The sequence below is a fragment of the Podarcis raffonei genome, chromosome 4, assembly GCF_027172205.1.
Source record: "Podarcis raffonei isolate rPodRaf1 chromosome 4, rPodRaf1.pri, whole genome shotgun sequence".
Lineage (NCBI taxonomy): Eukaryota > Metazoa > Chordata > Lepidosauria > Squamata > Lacertidae > Podarcis > Podarcis raffonei.
The window spans coordinates 60,037,875-60,054,693 of record NC_070605.1 but is presented as its reverse complement, the minus strand read 5'-3'; positions in this window follow the sequence as shown (position 1 = coordinate 60,054,693).

Here is a 16,819-nt window from a genome sequence, read left to right as displayed (position 1 = left end):
TTTTGAGCACTGGAAGCCATACAGAGCTTTGGCTCCAGTTTCAAAACCCGCAGCATGCATACACTGCTTCTAGTGTGCTTGCTTCAGGTTGTTTCCTTGCAGCCACAAGAGCTGATGTTCTCATGCTCCTACTATGCACAAGGCATAAGTTTTGTTTCTCCTGTGAGCATGGCTACAGCCTTGACTCAAAAAAACTTTTTGATTCAACATATTGGCCATATGCCATCATCTTTCCACTGGAAACCTGGGTTCTGTGTTTTAGGGCACCATCTAGGCTGCAGTACCACCTCCTTGAGCACTTGGTCCGCTGGTCCCAAAGGCCAACCAATCCCTGTCCAGTAGACTCTATAAAGCCCCAGCATCAGAGGGTGCTCCAACCTGTCTCTTGTGTAAGACTGCTTGAGCTCCTGTTGCCTTTCCCTGATTGCTTCCTCATATATTGGCCCACCTGTTTCTGGCTCTCCTGAGCCATAAACAGGCAGGCCCTCAACCCCCTGCTTGGTTTTAACTATGCCCCTCTTCTGGCTTCATTGGACTGACACCCAGTTCCCTTCCCCGGTTCCAGATCCTGACTGCCTAGGCCCGACAAGCACATAAGGGGTAGTTAACCTTACATTTGAGAAACTGCAGCTCTTGTGACAGAGGCCTCAATTCCAAGGTGCACACACACACTTTGGAATAGCCCAAAGGCTTTCACAGTCCACTGTGATGCTGGAGCTCTTAGGAACATTCACTTGCATGCCAGATCCCAAATTCCATGCTGCCCTTTTCTTCTGTATTATATGGCTCCCTCAAATACTATGTCAATGTGTACTCTGCATCCTGCTATTAATTCTAGATTACAGGTCCTATGTTCATTAAATAACGTAAACCGGTGGTATTCAAATCATATTTTCGCAAAAGTGGTCTCTTTTCATGGTCTTAAGACCAAATCCTTTTCTACATTAAAAAGCCACAAATACAAACCTTGTTTGTATGATAAACACTTTCCTAGCATCTCAAGCCCCTGGTTGAATTTACTCTGAACTTTACCCTGCCCTTAGTGATTTTTGACATTTGTAAGTATACACTGCTTAGCAATCATGATAACCAGCAAGTTATTTGCTTTCATCAAGGACCACAAATGATCCCCATAAGCGAAGTGCTATAAAAGCAGTGATCACAGGTGGTACATGCCCCTCAGAATATTTATAGGCTCCCTAGATGCAATCCTACCTGGCTGTTCTGGGGAAATACCTGGGCCACAATGATAACTGGGTTTTCCCTTGCCTATGCAGTTGCTGCTCATCCTTTGCACAAGATCAAGGTATCTTCCCTCAAAGAAGTCTTTGTCATTATGTGTCCTTTGTATTTCTCCAACATTCAAATCACACTAGATTGGTGCAAAACAAGTTTGGCCCTAGAATTACTGCAATTTGGAGTGTTGCCTTGAATGTGGTTATATTCTGCTCTAAAAGACACAATTGCCACCTTCCCCTGCTATGACCTTAACAGGTCCTGTAAAAATGGAACTTGTTCAGGAGCTGAAACCTTCTTACGTCAAGACAAAGTTTACAGGTGTCTGTTGTCATAGGCACAGCAGCCTGTGAAGAGCCCTAATGTACTCAGAAGCCTCCGAATGCCTGTAGCAGCTCTTGGCTCTGTCAGCTACTACATGCACCTCTGAAGAAAACTCTCAGAGCAGACGCAGCGTTGTTTTCACTCACCCACTCATCTTCTAGGATTCACTCACCCACACATCTTCCAGCGTTGCCTTTCTTAAAGCACCAGAAAGAAACAGGTTGCAGAGAAAGGAAAGTATTCAGGGATATTTAGAGAAGCCTTTTTCCCATTGCAGGGTGTCATTTTCAGTCTACATATGAATGAATCGCCCCCCACCACTGAGTTGCTCAAAGTCAGAGATTATTAAGCACTGGGCATCTATGGCAGGCAACAGTTGTACAAGGACTCTACTAGTCAGAGAAAAGCCTGGATTATCTGAATTCACCTTCAGGTGGCATTAGGCAGGTATGGTTCTGTCTTTTCGCATTCAATTCTTGACAAACTAGCAGCCTAAGAGTTGCATATCCAAAATCTCCTCTCTCTTTTTCCTTCCTTCCTTCCTTCCTTCCTTCCTTCCTTCCTTCCTTCCTTCCTTTTTCTTTTCTTTCTTTCTTTCTTCTTTTTTTTGTAACTGACAAATTCTGTAGCTGTAGCACAAAGTGGAATCCAACTTGCAGGTAACCATATCCAGAAACACATATGGTCTTTTATAGTTCACATTGATCCTGCCAAATTTTACAACCCGCAATGCCTCCTCACTGTCATAGGCATCAGGTGGTATTTATTTATTAGCTTTCGCCATCCTCCCTCAGCATTTTTGTCATGTTAATCCACTGGTAAACCTCCTCTAGATCCTTAAGCACTAGTAAATGTCTCGTTCAATACAGATCTCAAGGATCTTGAATATTATTTTTTTAAGTTAACATGCACTGATTTGTAAGAGCATTATGACTGTTTAGCACACATAAGTGTAATAACAGCCTTCTAACTTGGCTTCCACTATAGTATTTTCAAGTAAAGGGATGTGTAGTAAAAGCTAAAGATAGCTTTAAAATTGCTCACTCCTGCGAATTTTTACAAAAATACAATTTAGGATTTAATGTCCCACTGTAAGGGAAATTATAAGTTACTTTAATAATCATTCTTTTAAATAGTAAATTGTACAGGAAGTTTCTGACAGTTTCCCTCTGCAGAGAACTGCCCATTTAACTACAATCTATTTAGAAGAGTTTGCAGTTATGCTAGAAGGAAGTAAAGGTGAAATTATCCTTGCAGCGGAAGAGGTAACAATTCTAAGTGTATGATGGAGTATGAGAACTATCCAGACCAATGAACATCTTGGTACTTTGCACACATTCCAGCTTGCCAACATCCTTCTTAAACTGTGGTGCCCAGAACTGGACACAATATTCCAGGTGTGGCCTGACCCAAGTCAGAATACAGTAGTACTGGTACTTCCCTTGATCTGGACACTTCTGTTGATGCAGCCTAGAAAAGCATTAGCTTTTCTTTGCAGCTGCATTACAGTGTAGATTGCAGATATAGGGTGTAGAAACCTGTTGCTTTTGTGTGGCTATTGCACCAACCTGTAAGCCTGCTCACTTGGGCCTCTGACCCCACCCACCACTGTCACATGGTCCCTCAGAAGGTGGCTTGTGAGGGAATGCAGTTGTTAGGCTGAAAAACTTTCCCCATTCCTGCCCATAGGGGGAATTATACTGCCAATGACACAGTGGTGTTCAGCTGCTACTGGACCTGGAGGTGTGATATTAAAACCTGGTCTGAATGCAGTTGTATCAACCGCTGAGCTTAAGCTGGTTCACCTTCACCATTCTTGGCAGCTGCCATAATAATCGGGGCTAATAATTCTAGTGAGAAAGAAAAGTGTGACTTTGTGTTCATCAGGGTGTGGGGGGAAGAATGAAAAAACAGTGTTTCATGGTTCGTTTCTATAAAGCTCAATGCATAATGCATTATCTCATTCAAAGGTAAATAGAGGATATACACATGGATGAAAGATTAAATCCTGGAAATTCTAAACAATTGAAGGGAAGCATAACCATAGCAAATTGATTCTGCTAGCTGTCTGCAAGAAGAAATTGGGGAGTGGGGGAGTGTTTGTGTATTATTTAATCACATGTAAGATTTAAAGATTTAAAGTGCAAGTAGATAAATTGGTACCGCTCCGGCGGAAAGGTAAACGGTATTCCTGTGCGCTGCTCTGGTTCGCCAGAAGCGGCTTAGTCATGCTGGCCACATGACCCGGAAGCTGTACACCGGCTCCCTCAGCCAATAAAGCGAGATGAGCGCCACAACCAGAGTTGGCCACGACTGGACCTAATGGTCAGGGGTCCCTTTACCTTTAAGATTTAAAGAAAGCCTTTAGAAAGCTAGGCCATAGCAACATATTTTGACCACTGGAAAGTTAGGTAGGTTAAGCAGGTTTTTTAAAAAAACACATGCAGTTGTGTATATGTGTGATGTCTTTCCTTGTCTGCATAATAGCAGTGGCGGTCGCAGTGGGGAAACGGAGTACCTGCCATCACAATACCCTTCTCAATAGCACTGATGTAAGAGAAGGAAAACAGACAGCACATGGAGTGCTGTTCAAGGGAAAAGAAATCCTTGAAGAAAATTGTATTCCCCCTTCATGGTGGGGGGAGAAAGATTAATTTAAATACCTAGGTGGTCTTGGTTGATTGGTTGGTTTTATGTCAGCATTGACCCTACAGTAACCCCAGTCTTGCTGATCAAAGGGATTATACTACAGACTCCAGGGTCGAGTTTGTTGTCTATGAGGCTTTGCCAGCTCTCCATTGGCTCACAGAGAACTGCTGTTCGCTTCCCTTTTGAGGGCATGAGCGCTCATTACCTGCTGGCTTTTATTGACCTTCATTTAGAGTCAAAGAGAGGTTTTGGCTGTTGATTTACAGGCAGGGATCATCAATAAACTAAATATTCTTTTGTGACAAAAAGCCAGTGGGAACAGGACGTCACGAGCAACAATAACACCGTTGAATGCACACAGCGCCAGGCAAAAAAGTAACGGCCGTGAAAAGCGAGGGGAGTCATTATTTTGGCACCAGCACAGATTTTAATGTCAGATTGATCAAGCAGGCAGCTTCGGAAAACTCGCCTTCCCTCTCCTACTAGAAGGTCTTGTGAATCTTGTGCTGTCTGTCTATGAGCAGAAGCCACAGCTTTGTGGCAGCATGCTCTGGTGGTGGAAGCCTGAACTGGATCCAGGAGACCTGAACCAAATTTCACCTCTGCTATTGATTAGCACGTAGAGGTCTTTGGTACGTCACCCCAACGAGGCTCGCTTTCACATCTGTGTGTAAAATAGAAATCTTCTACATCCTAGTGTTCTTGGGAAGATAACATTTCCTCGGGATTAAAAGAACTTGAGACAGTAAAAGTACTGCAGAATTTGGTATTGGTTGTTATTACGGTAAGAACTGCAGTTTGCCTGTTTGCTTCCAGGCTGAGGTCAAGGTGCTTTCCTGGAATATGATTTGATGAAGGGCAACATATACATGTTTAAAGCAAACAAATAAATTAGTGGAGACCCACAACAAAATGCAGCAGTCTGTCCCGAAACCCCTAAGAGCAGGGCTGCTATTCAGGGCTTTAGCCAGGCTTGAACATGAGACTGGCAGTATTATCTGGGGCTCATAAAAGAAGAGAGGGGGGAGGTTCACACATGGAAGGGGGACACACTTTTTCTTTTTTTGTCATCCTTCTAAACCCTTCCTCCACTGTGTTCCAGTGCTCAGTTTCAGATGGGCTGACAGCCCCAAACCTGAGTGCGTGACTATTTTATATAATGGGTAGCAAGTAGTTTCTGGAGAGCAGGAAAGTAAAAAAGGCTTGAGTGTTGTTTGGTTTGCTAAGCTTGTATTCCACCTTTCCACCCAAAGGGTTCAAGGTGGCTAATACCGATAGGAAAAATACAATGAAAATTAATTCACCCCCTGACTACATTCTGAGAAACAGACAAAAATGGTGAGCTGATTCTTGTTTTATTATTTATACTCAAGCAAGGTACAGTACAAAATACATTAGGTTGTTATCTAGAATGAAGGGCATGTGCATGTAAAATTGGTGTTAACCCTGTAAAATACTCAGAAGCTGTTGTCCTTTTTCTGCACCCTACTCTCTTATGAAACTTCCTGATATAGCATGGGGAAGAATATTTTGGCCTTATTGCAAGTATCACTCCACACACCTAATCTTCCCCTCCAAGTTTACTGAAAGATATTGGCTGCTCAAGCCCCCAATTCTATTTCCCTCCGCTCCACACACTTTCCAGCTGACATCCTCAACTTTCTATGGTTCAGCTGTCCTTAGCAATCAGTAGAACCTGAAAATAGGTTGTCATCAGCTCCACTTGGTGGGTATTTTAAAAATCAATTTACAAATTAATATATTTCTGCATGTCTGTGAAGCCTTTGGAGAATGCAGAAACCACTATCTTGTTTTGAGTAGTGTCTCTTCCCTTCCAAACTGAGAGGCACAGAGGACTACCAAAATCCAGCATTAAGATGGAACAATTATTGTTAATGCAGCTGTTAGGAGATGAAAGATGCATTCCTCTCTTGTTCTTTCAGAGTTCAATATACAATCTGTGAGTTTTTCAGCCGTCTCTCTTACCATGATGGGGAACTGCATGTTATTCGTCTCTTACTCATCTCCACCATCTCCATAATAGGTAGATCACTGAGAAGGGGGTCATTGAGTTCACCACCATCACCACCCACAGGACTGACCTAAAAAAGAATAAATGCATCTGCAAAAGAGAGAGAACAAGAGGGCACAGATTTGCATAAAATTTGAACCTGGCAATTTCTGTGTATAGATGCAGCATTTGGGGGGAAGACAATAATTTAAATAGGGCTACATCCAGTGGAGGCTGGCCCATTAAGGTGAATGGAGAACTGCCCCACCTGTCTGCCTGCTTTCTTACTTACAAGAACCAGTCCAGGAGATGGCACTGCCTGCCAGCTTCCTCCTCCTTAGTCTTCTTCTTGCCCTTGTGGAACTCAGCAGGGAAGAGGAGGATGGGACAAAAGTAGAATCACTTGGCTCAGCTTCCACTTAGTGTCAGCCAGCCTGCCCTCTGCCCTGCCACTCCCAATGGGCACCAGTCACCACTTAATACATCTCACCGTAGTCGTGAGCAGGTGGTCTGTGAACCTGCTCAGTCTGCTGCCCAGGTGCTTTCCACCAGCAATTTCAAAGCCTCCAACTCTCCCTGCTGGTAGGTCTTTTTTATATTTAAACCAATCAGCCCTTCAAATAGAGGGTGCCTTTCAAAGGAAAGGCTGCATGACCATCCTAGCTGAGGCTCTGCATCCTGATCATGGCAGAATGGAAGTGGACAGAGATGGAGCAAAATGTAAGCCAACCCAGTGCATAGCCAGATCAGAAAGGCTATTGGCCTATGACTGTGTGCTCCCCTCTCTGGATGGCTGTCACACTGTAGCCTCAGGGTCAGGTGTAGTTTTCTCTATCCTTTCAATGGGAGGGAGATTACAGCAAGCGATTGGATGAGGGGACCCCACTTGGGCAAGTCTGTTTTTCCACAACAGTCAAGCTTTTCAGCAAGTTCTTTTTCTAGTGGCTGGGTATGATGCATGGGGCTTGGTAGAAGAAGCAAACTGTATCCTGTGCCTGACCTACAAGAGGCCTATGAAAGCCTCATCACGGGTCTTTCTTTTGTCACTTATATAAGTAAGGTGTTGTTCCATGGAGCAAAATTTCAGGTGGTCTTCCTACTGGAAAACATGAAAAATGTGGGTTGTTAGTTTTCGATTCATATAGTTCATCTATCAATTGGATGGATATCAAGGAAGACAAACACACATCTTTTGTTGGGAACTCTTCAGATCACCACAATGCTTAGTTTCCAGGGAAAACAGCTTTTAAACATCCCCACTCTGATTCTCAAGGATTCAAAGGAGGCTTCTGTAAGAACCTCATTCACCATTTGTATATCAAGGGACAATTGTTTCAAAAATCCCTTTTGAATGCAGACATTGCAAACCCACTTCTTGCCATTCTCACACTCCGAATAGCAAAGGAAAGATCTCAGAAGTAACAGCAGATTGTTCCGTCTCCACCACCCGCCATTCATTCATTCGCTTGCCTCCTGCAATCAGCTGATGTAAAAGATGTGGTGGGTGTTTGGGGGAGGGTGGGTCTCAGTGGTGGTGGTGGTTTTTAAAGAAAGCACTGTTGTTGTTTAGTCGTTTAGTCGTGTCCGACTCTTCGTGACCCCATGGACCAGAGCACGCCAGGCACTCCTGTCTTCCACTGCCTCCCGCAGTTTGGTCAAACTCATGTTGGTAGCTTCGAGAACACTGTCCAACCATCTCGTCCTCTGTCGTCCCCTTCTCCTTGTGCCCTCCATCTTTTCCAACATCAGGGTCTTTTCCGGGGAGTTTTCTCTTCTCATGAGGTGGCCAAAGTATTGGAGCCTCAGCTTCAGGATCTGTCCTTCCAGTGAGCACTCAGGGCTGATTTCCTTAAGAATGGATAGGTTTGATCTTCTTGCAGTCCATGGGACTCTCAAGAATCTCCTAGATAGCCCCAATGCTTTCTTGTGTGTGTGTTTTTTTTATGAAAAGGATTTAACGCTAGAGATGCATTTAGTCTATGAGTGGATTAAGGGTGCAGAACTGTTGCTGCTATTATTTTACTGCATCTATCTCAACATTTCTCCCCCCCCCCCTCACAGAGCTGGGCTTTGAAATTAAAAGCAGTGACTCCTCCTGCCCCAAGAATGTGGAACAACTGGCGTGCCAGACCTTGACCTCTCCATCTCTCCTCCCTCTACTCAGTCACTAATTTAGTGAAATTCTTTCAAGCACATGGTTAATGCACTTAGTTTATTGGAGCCCTAGCAAACAAAACCTCTGTGGTGGCGGTCACACAATTTTAAGAAAATTGCTGTTTCAGCTAAGTTGGTTGGCTGCTGCAAGCATTCACTGTGCATGGGGGAGGATACAAGGCCAGCTGGGAGAAGGGACATTTAAAGACAAAGCAATTGAGAAGTATGATATTCTGCCTTTAGTCAAGAGTGCAATGTAATTGTGCAGACTGTAAATGTCATGACACTTCAGTCTGACGAACAGAACCTAGAACTCTTCCCACAAATCAGCACAGGTTTGGAGTATCACTTATGTCTGCATTGTTATGATAATGTAGCATAGCATCTGAATCATTCCATTATTGTAGCTCAGTGATAGCAAGCAACGTAAAGAAAGAAAAAACTAATTATTTCAGCTGATGTGTCTCTATTGACAGGTTTTGATGGCCAGTCGGTATCCTAAATAAATAATGAACAGCATTTATTGTTTTTGTTGCTGCTAAAAAAAAATTTTTTTTTCAATGAAGAGATGCAATCAATCCTTTTTCCAACATAAGGTAACTTTCAGGAAGTGGGACACATTGGGATTCTGTTCACGACAGGAAAGGTGCCACATAGATTTCTATGACAAGGTAACTGCTTGAAAGACACCTTGTGGTAGAAAATGTATCAGCTCAGACTCATTTGTTGTGTCATTTAGAACTCCTATGAGTACAATTGCTGCAAAAATGAAACCACTGGTGGCCAATCTTTGCAGTCATCTTGATATGTGGAAAGATACCAATGGCTGCCTGGCTAGAATTGGGTGTGATTTTTGCCAACAACAACAACAAAAGGTTAGGGAGTGGACAGCTCCAACGGCTCCTAACTTAGCGGGCCTCCAGCTACCAGCACCAACATGCACATTGTCAACAATAATGTGATAGAAAAAGAGTAGAGCAGTTGGGTTTCACAACTGAGTTTCAGCAGCTGCAACAGCAGCCCATGCAGCTCAAGCAGAAATGATCAAAGACAAGTTGGAAGGAAACCACAAGAAGTGGCAGTTGAGCCTGATTAGTGCTATAAATCATCAAACCGGCTTCAATTCCAGAAGGTCCCTTTCTGGCTGGCGATGTGCCTGCCTCTGGCCTACTTAGCTCAAAGATTCTGAAAAGCTTCTTGGCGCATGCGTGGGAACACTCATGCACAGAGAGAAGAATTTATTAAAACAAATACAACTTACAAAGCAAACTTTAATTCTTTTCCATTTAAGTACTTTCCTTGGCTCTTTGAACTTTGAAGAACAGAATAATAACATGCAGCCGAAGCTGGAGGGGAAATGGCCTTTTAAAAATACACTGCTACTCTCTAAAATGGTTAAACGTTCATTTGCATTTGAATCAGAATAAATCACAAGCAGGTTATTTTGTAAAATGACCGCATACTTCGGAACTATAGGCAATCCTTGTTTTTGCGTGGGGATTATGTTCCGGACCCCAGTGCAAGACCCCGGGGCCTGCATAAAGTGTTCCATTCCAGCCCACCCCAATTCCATCCTTTTACTGACATTTTAGTGATGTTTTGGGGTCACTTCCGGGTTTGGCACCATGCTCATATGAGCAATCACGCATCAACCAGACATTCATAAATCTGGATCTGAAACACAGTATTCTGGCTACAGAAGTCAGCTTCTTTCAAAATTGTTCAAGACAACCCTTCTAGGATGCAATTAAGCCAATTCATGGAAGACTGATGGATCAACAGCTATTAGCCTTGACATACAGATGAAACTGCCATAGATTTAGAGTCGGGTAATCTCTAAATATGTGTGCTGCTCTGGTTTGCCGTGTGTTGCTCTGGTTTGCCATAAGCGGCTTAGTCATGCTGGCCACATGACCCGGAAGCTTGCACCGGCTCCCTCAGCCAGTAAAGTGAGATGAGCGCCGCAACCCCAGAGTCGTCCGCAACTGGACCTAATGGTCAGGGGCCCCTTTACCTTTACTTTAATCTCTAAATTGTAGCCTTGAAAACCTGATGCTGTCGGGACAGAGGGTTGTTTTGGCTGTCCACTGCTAGAAACAGGGGACTGGACTCAACAGACTTTTCATCTGATCCAGCAAAGTTCTTTTCTTACAGGGGAACATTTGCTTCAACTTGTTGGGGTTTCCCCTCTGCTGTTAACACTGTGACTCTGAGGAGAGATACCTATGGGATTTTTTAATATATAAATCAAATCAAAAGGGAGGGAGGGAGGTGGAAGCAGAAAGGGACAGGGAAACCAATTTCTCTGAGCAGATTCTATGTGTCCACCTTAATCAGAGGTAGCTGTGGTCTTTCATCATTCCAGAAAAAGCTCAAGAGCCGTAATCAGACGGACTGGCATATCTGCTTCAGAGAGCTGACAGAGATGCCAACAGCCATGCTTCCTCCCAAAGAGTTCAGCCCACACAATGGCAGTCAAATACTAAGCGGGCTCAGAGGAGAGAAAAGATAAAATGCACTTGGAATAAGAGATTTCTTGTGGCCAAAGTAGGCAGTACAGCAAATCCCTAGCTGCCCCTGAAAGCAGCAGCCTTTTATCTCTTTCCCAAGGTATCATTCAGTGTAGGAGTGGAGAGCCTTTTTCAACCTACATTCCCGTCTGGGCAATTTCCAAGGGCCACATGCCATTAGTGGGCGGGGCAAGAGGCAACAGTGGGAGGGGCAACACATGTAGATTTTACCTTTTGTAGCACAGGCTAGTTTTTACAGACTAACACAGGGCTCTGTCCTCCATCCAAGAGCATACCTTCCAACATTCCTGATATGAAAATAGGGACATATCTCACTCCCCCACAACTGACACTCCTCAAACCCCCATTTTTTGTCCCCCTGCCCACAGAGCATTTCCTATCAGAAGAAGAATTAGTGCCACCACCACTCCATCAATGGGACACAGCATACACACAAAAATCCAGGTTCAAGTACATAAACACAAAGCAAAATAAGAGATAACTGATTATTAAGTATTTGGCACTGGTCTTCCAACCTGGCCTGGCTTAAATGCAGGTCAGAAGGTAGCAGCTGTAAGTATCCTTACTGCAAATGGGGCAAGTGTCCTAAAGTCTCAGGCTGTTCTAAGCCACATATATATATATATATATATATTTCTGTTTTACAATTTAAAATACTCATTTAAACATTATTAAAATATCAGTGACTTCCCTACTCTTTCCATGGTTCATTTTGCATATCATAAATGCCTGCATATTTTACAAAAACTAAACCATTCAGTATTCCATTATTGCATCCATCAAAACTTATTTACACTGTTGAATTTATCTTAATGCTTAATATTTTTTTCAAGTGTACACAATTTCCCTCCGTATATTCAATAAACGTTTTCCAGTCTTCTCTAAACGTAAGTTCTTCTTGTTCTCTTATTCTATATGTTAATGTTCCAAGCCTTTAAGCTCCTGTCTGCAGCTTTTGTCCCAGACTCGCAGACTGGACTCTTCCCACAGGCTCAGGCATGCCGTTTCAAGTCTTACCTCGCACCCTTCCTGGCGTTTGCTTCAGCAAATGCTCACCTTGCCTTAAGAGGTAAATAGTCTCATCACTTCCAGCAGACAAGCCTGGTAACCCCTGGCGGAGGCATGGCAACTCTCAACTCTCATCAGCGTTTTGTGGCATCTGTGTGGCAAACGTAGCTTTTCGATAGCTCTGAGCTTCTGACCATCAACTCTCATAGCAACAAAATTTCAGAGTCTACCATGCATTTTCACCTACCACGTTTAAGCGCACAACACTGACTGACCTGCAAATGAAAATGCTAATGCATCGTGCTGCCTTCCAGGCATTTTGACTACAATTCCCATCAGCAGGCTGGCTGGGACTGATTGGAGTTGTGGTCCAAAACATCCAGAGGGCAGGGGAGAAATTAGGTTTTATTTCACCCGGGTCTACGACACAGTTTGGCACCACCCCATGCACATTTCATTACACACACACAGGCTGGGAGCCTCGAAGGAACCCCCCTGGAGGCTTCACCTGGGCGGGGGAGGGGACCCCAGCTATCCGCCCCCACCCCCCACCCCCCGTAGCTACAGCTCTGCAGAGGGCACCAGGCTGGAAATGTTCTGTTAAGTAATCAGAGCCCAATAAATGCTAGTTTTACAAGTTTGTGGAAAACCTAATGCCTGGCCCTTTGTGCATCTTCTCCATGCATTAAATCAAATGGAGTTCCTTTGGGGAAGAAACGGCAAGTGGTCTTGTAATTAAAGATGGTATCATAAAGTATATGCATTAAAGTGGCACAAGCAAGGTTGCAGGCAATTCTAATTTTGGCATTTAGTATTTTTTTATTGGAAGACTTTGCAGCCTAAAGATCATACATTTTTTATTTTTTTAAAAAGTGTGCACGTGTGTCATTCTTTACCAAGATTTTAAATTAGAAAAATAATGTCTAAAAAGAGGGGGTTGGGGTGGAATGCCTGTCATATTAGGTGCAACTGTTAACACCACCTAACCCATTAGTTAGCCAGCAGCAGGAGCTGAACTCTAAATCTTCTGGCATCTCCATCAATGCGTAAATGACAGAAGCTGCTTGTGTTCTCTAGTAGCAGAAAGCTGTTTCTACAGACGGTGAAAATAACAAATGGGTGGTCAGAGGTTGGCATTGGCTTCATTTCCACTTTGGGGAGCTTGAGAAACCAACATGCTCTTAAGCAAAGCGGGGAATGAAAGAGCTACCAAGTTCACTCGTAAGGCCTAGTTATTTATGAAAAGCTCATGTACTCTCATGATTTGGCTTCAAATACTGCAAGTCTCTGGCCAGATCTAATGTAACACTCTACACATGCCAACTTCATCACAGTTCTTCTGGCATGTTAAATCACAGAGGCCTATCCCCAGATTCAGGCTTGGTTTCAATATCTAACACTCACAGGCTGTATAGACTCAGTAAGGTAAGGTAAGGTAAGGTAAGGTAAGGTACCCCTGGACAGCTAAGTCCAGTCAAAGGCAACTATGGTGTGAGGCCCTCGTAACCTCTAGGGTAATGTGTTATATGTTGAACTACTTTTGAAGACAGTTCAGAAAACACAACTAATGCAGAATTTAGCAGCCAGATTATTGGCTGGCACCAGACGGTCCCATACAAACCAGCCTGGACCCTGCGGTCTTCATCAGAGGCCCTTCTCTATGTGTCCCATCCAAAGGAGGTGTGGAGATGCAAACAGGCTTTCTCTCTCTCTCTCTCTCTCACACACACACACACACACACACTCTCTCTCTCTCTCACACACACACACACACAGTGGAATACTCCCCTAGCAATGCTGAAAACACTGCCCACCTGACAATTAATCCCAGGGGAACTCAGCCCTCAACAGAAACAAACTTTCGTCATCCCTATCTTAGACGCTGTTTGGACAAGCACTCTCACCCACCCTCCAGGGTACAGCTGGCCCAATTTACTCCTCTCACAGAGACCACAAGAATGCTTGTAATTTTTGCTGCAGCACAAGCAGAAGGAGCTTCCAGGCAGGGCTTAATTTGCCAATGGGTCGTAGGCAGGTTTTTGTTTTTAACTGATCATATCCCCCTCCACCCACAAAAACACTGTATATATGCAGACTGACTTTTGATGTCAATGGCATTGCATGGATGCTGTAAAAAATAAAAAATAGAAGGGGGAAAAAGAACTTGGTTCTGCATGAGGAACACCAATCCCAAAATAAGCACCCATCTGGAAGCACCCAGCACTGCAACCTTGCTGGAAATTGTTTTCAGAGTAATTGCTGGATAGAGTTGGATAAAACCTTCCAATCCCTCCTCCACCAACAACTCCCCCCCCCAAAAAAAAACACACCAGGAAACCATGCATGAAGGCACCTGGCCAGCCTAACAAAACACTCAGCTGTGCTTTGCTCACCTTGTCTATAAATATTCCTGTATTTTTATTTTTATGCAGGTGTTGGCTGCTTGTGAGAAAAAGCAGTGCCTTCAAACCTTGGTGTTTTGCCTTGTTCACACTACTGTGTTGTTTTCAAAGGACCCCGTTTTGCTGTCGCCCACTGAGTAGAACCAGAAATCAGCATTAGAGGTTTTAAGGGTACCATATATACAGCCCCTTTGCTATTCACAACAGCGAGGGAAAATAGATTTCTGGCTCTTAAACCTTGCATGTCTTTTGTGAGCCACTAATAATCTTGCTGTTTTCCTGACATGAAGCTCACTTGGCACCATTTTCAAGGTTTACAAAAGGATTGTCTATTAACGGTCTTGTGAAAACAGTAGGGGGAACTATGCATCTAAGGAGGGGGGGGGAACAGTCCTGGTTGGAAGATGCAATTTCATTAGAAGGCACTTATTTGTAAAGCTTTATGAAGGTGGGAGCCCCAAAATAGAATTACATTATTACACTTCCCCAATGCAATGAGAGATGGACATTTTTGCTTCTCCCCACCTCCCACACATCATTTAAATCTAAACTACTGCAGTCCTCATTGATTTTCTTCTTTTTGCTATAGTTAACAGATCCAATGCATGTGAATTGCAGTCCAAATGACCAATATGGCAAAATCATCAAATACCGTGATAAGACTATATGTTATATATTATTACAGCACACACAGACACACACACACACACACACACACACACACACATGCTGCTTGTGAGATCTGTTAGATCTTCAGACACAAAAGATGAGGGTGCTTTGTAGCAGCTATCCTGAGCTGCTGGAACGCCATCCCTAGAGAGACACTGGCATTTAAACAGACCCTCAAATATTTTTATTTGTATTATTCAAATTGTTGGTTTTTTAAAAAAAATGATGATGATGTGCTATTCTGTATTGTTTTCAACTGCAGCTGTTTTAATGTCATATGGTTTTATTTTAATGTTGTGGTTTTATTGATATACCATGTTGCGGTTCTTCAATCCAACTTGAAGAAAATTTTGCCCTGAAAGCCGGCATATATTTATCAATTTCTGACATTTGTTGGCATCCGTCTATCTCAAGAGACAATGGAGGTTTTGGGGGGTGAAATTAAATAAATAGGTGTGCACACGGAAGTTAGGTTGGCATTTATAAACTGTACTATAATGGAACGGCGGTGCAATGTTTCTGTAGATTGCCTCAGCATGTTATGAAAATTACAGACCCTAAGGTAGGGCTTTGTTACCCTGTTCGATAATCCAGTCGTAGCCTCAATTTCTGTCATATGGTGTGGGGACAGGGAATCAAGTGAAGGACCGAGTACAGATATACTTCAATGTTTCACATCCTTTCTACAGACTGCAAGGTGAGAACTTCTGTGGGGGAATTTATGTGCGGTCCCTGAAACGTACCTTTAACCAGGGCTTTCCTGAGGCCCAGTGGAGGAGGAGGAAGCTTTTGAGTTCCTACACTTTCTCCAGCACCTATTGTACTTTTTTAAATAAATGGATTTTCCAATTCAAAGTTACAGGTTTTGAGGAGCAAAGGCAGGGGGTATTTCCCCCCCCAAAAAAAACACTCCCTTGCTCTAATCCGACAGTCCTAGCAAGAAAAGGTTTATCTACACTATTTAAGGTGGTGTCTCTAGAAGATGGCATTACCTGAATGAGAAACCGGGCCTTCCAAGCACATTTAGACTCTAGACCCATTAGCAGCGCAAAAACCACAGCACAGGGAACACTTTGCACAGCTCAAGCCAATCTGCAGAGCCCGAACTGTAGGGAAATAGGGAAACTGTTTGTCATGCAGAGTACAGTCCAGGGTAAGTTTCTGAAGTGGGCCTGAGGCAACATGAGGCCCAGACAGGGCAAGACTGAAATCAAGAGTCAAATATTCGTGCCAGATGAGGAGGTGTCAGGACCCGGACTTGCTGCAAGTGGGGGCAGGGAAATCAAGCTAGATTTAGTCACCAGAGTGTCAAGCTAAGGGAGCAAAGAACAGGATATGGCTCCCCCAAGAAGAGGCTAAGCCCATGAAAAGGAGCAGGACAGATGGAACAAATAAGTTAGGAGGAAAAGGGTGTCAATTTCACACTCAATCCAGGAAGCATCCTGTGGTGGAGTAATAGCTTTTCCTTGCAGCCTGCATTCCTGCATCCATGACTAGTCAAAGGAATACAACCAGTCTCAACACAAGAGGAGGAAGCCTAGTGACTGCTTACTAGTGCAATGGATTATCAATAACCGATTCCTGCTTTCTCTGTGGCATTGGGGATGTCAGGGGTGTTGTTCAGGCTGCGGCCTTGGGCCCTTCTAGTGGGCCCAATTCCTTGCCCCTTCCTCTCCTCTGTAAAACTTGATTGCTTTTTTTTTAACTTTGCTTACAGGTTTAGCAGATGCACTATAAAGCACAGCTCCTGTAAGACCCTGACACATTTCATCTTTATTTGCCCAGGCACAGTTGTTTTAAGCTTTTAATATACACAAGGTCCACATAAGTGCACT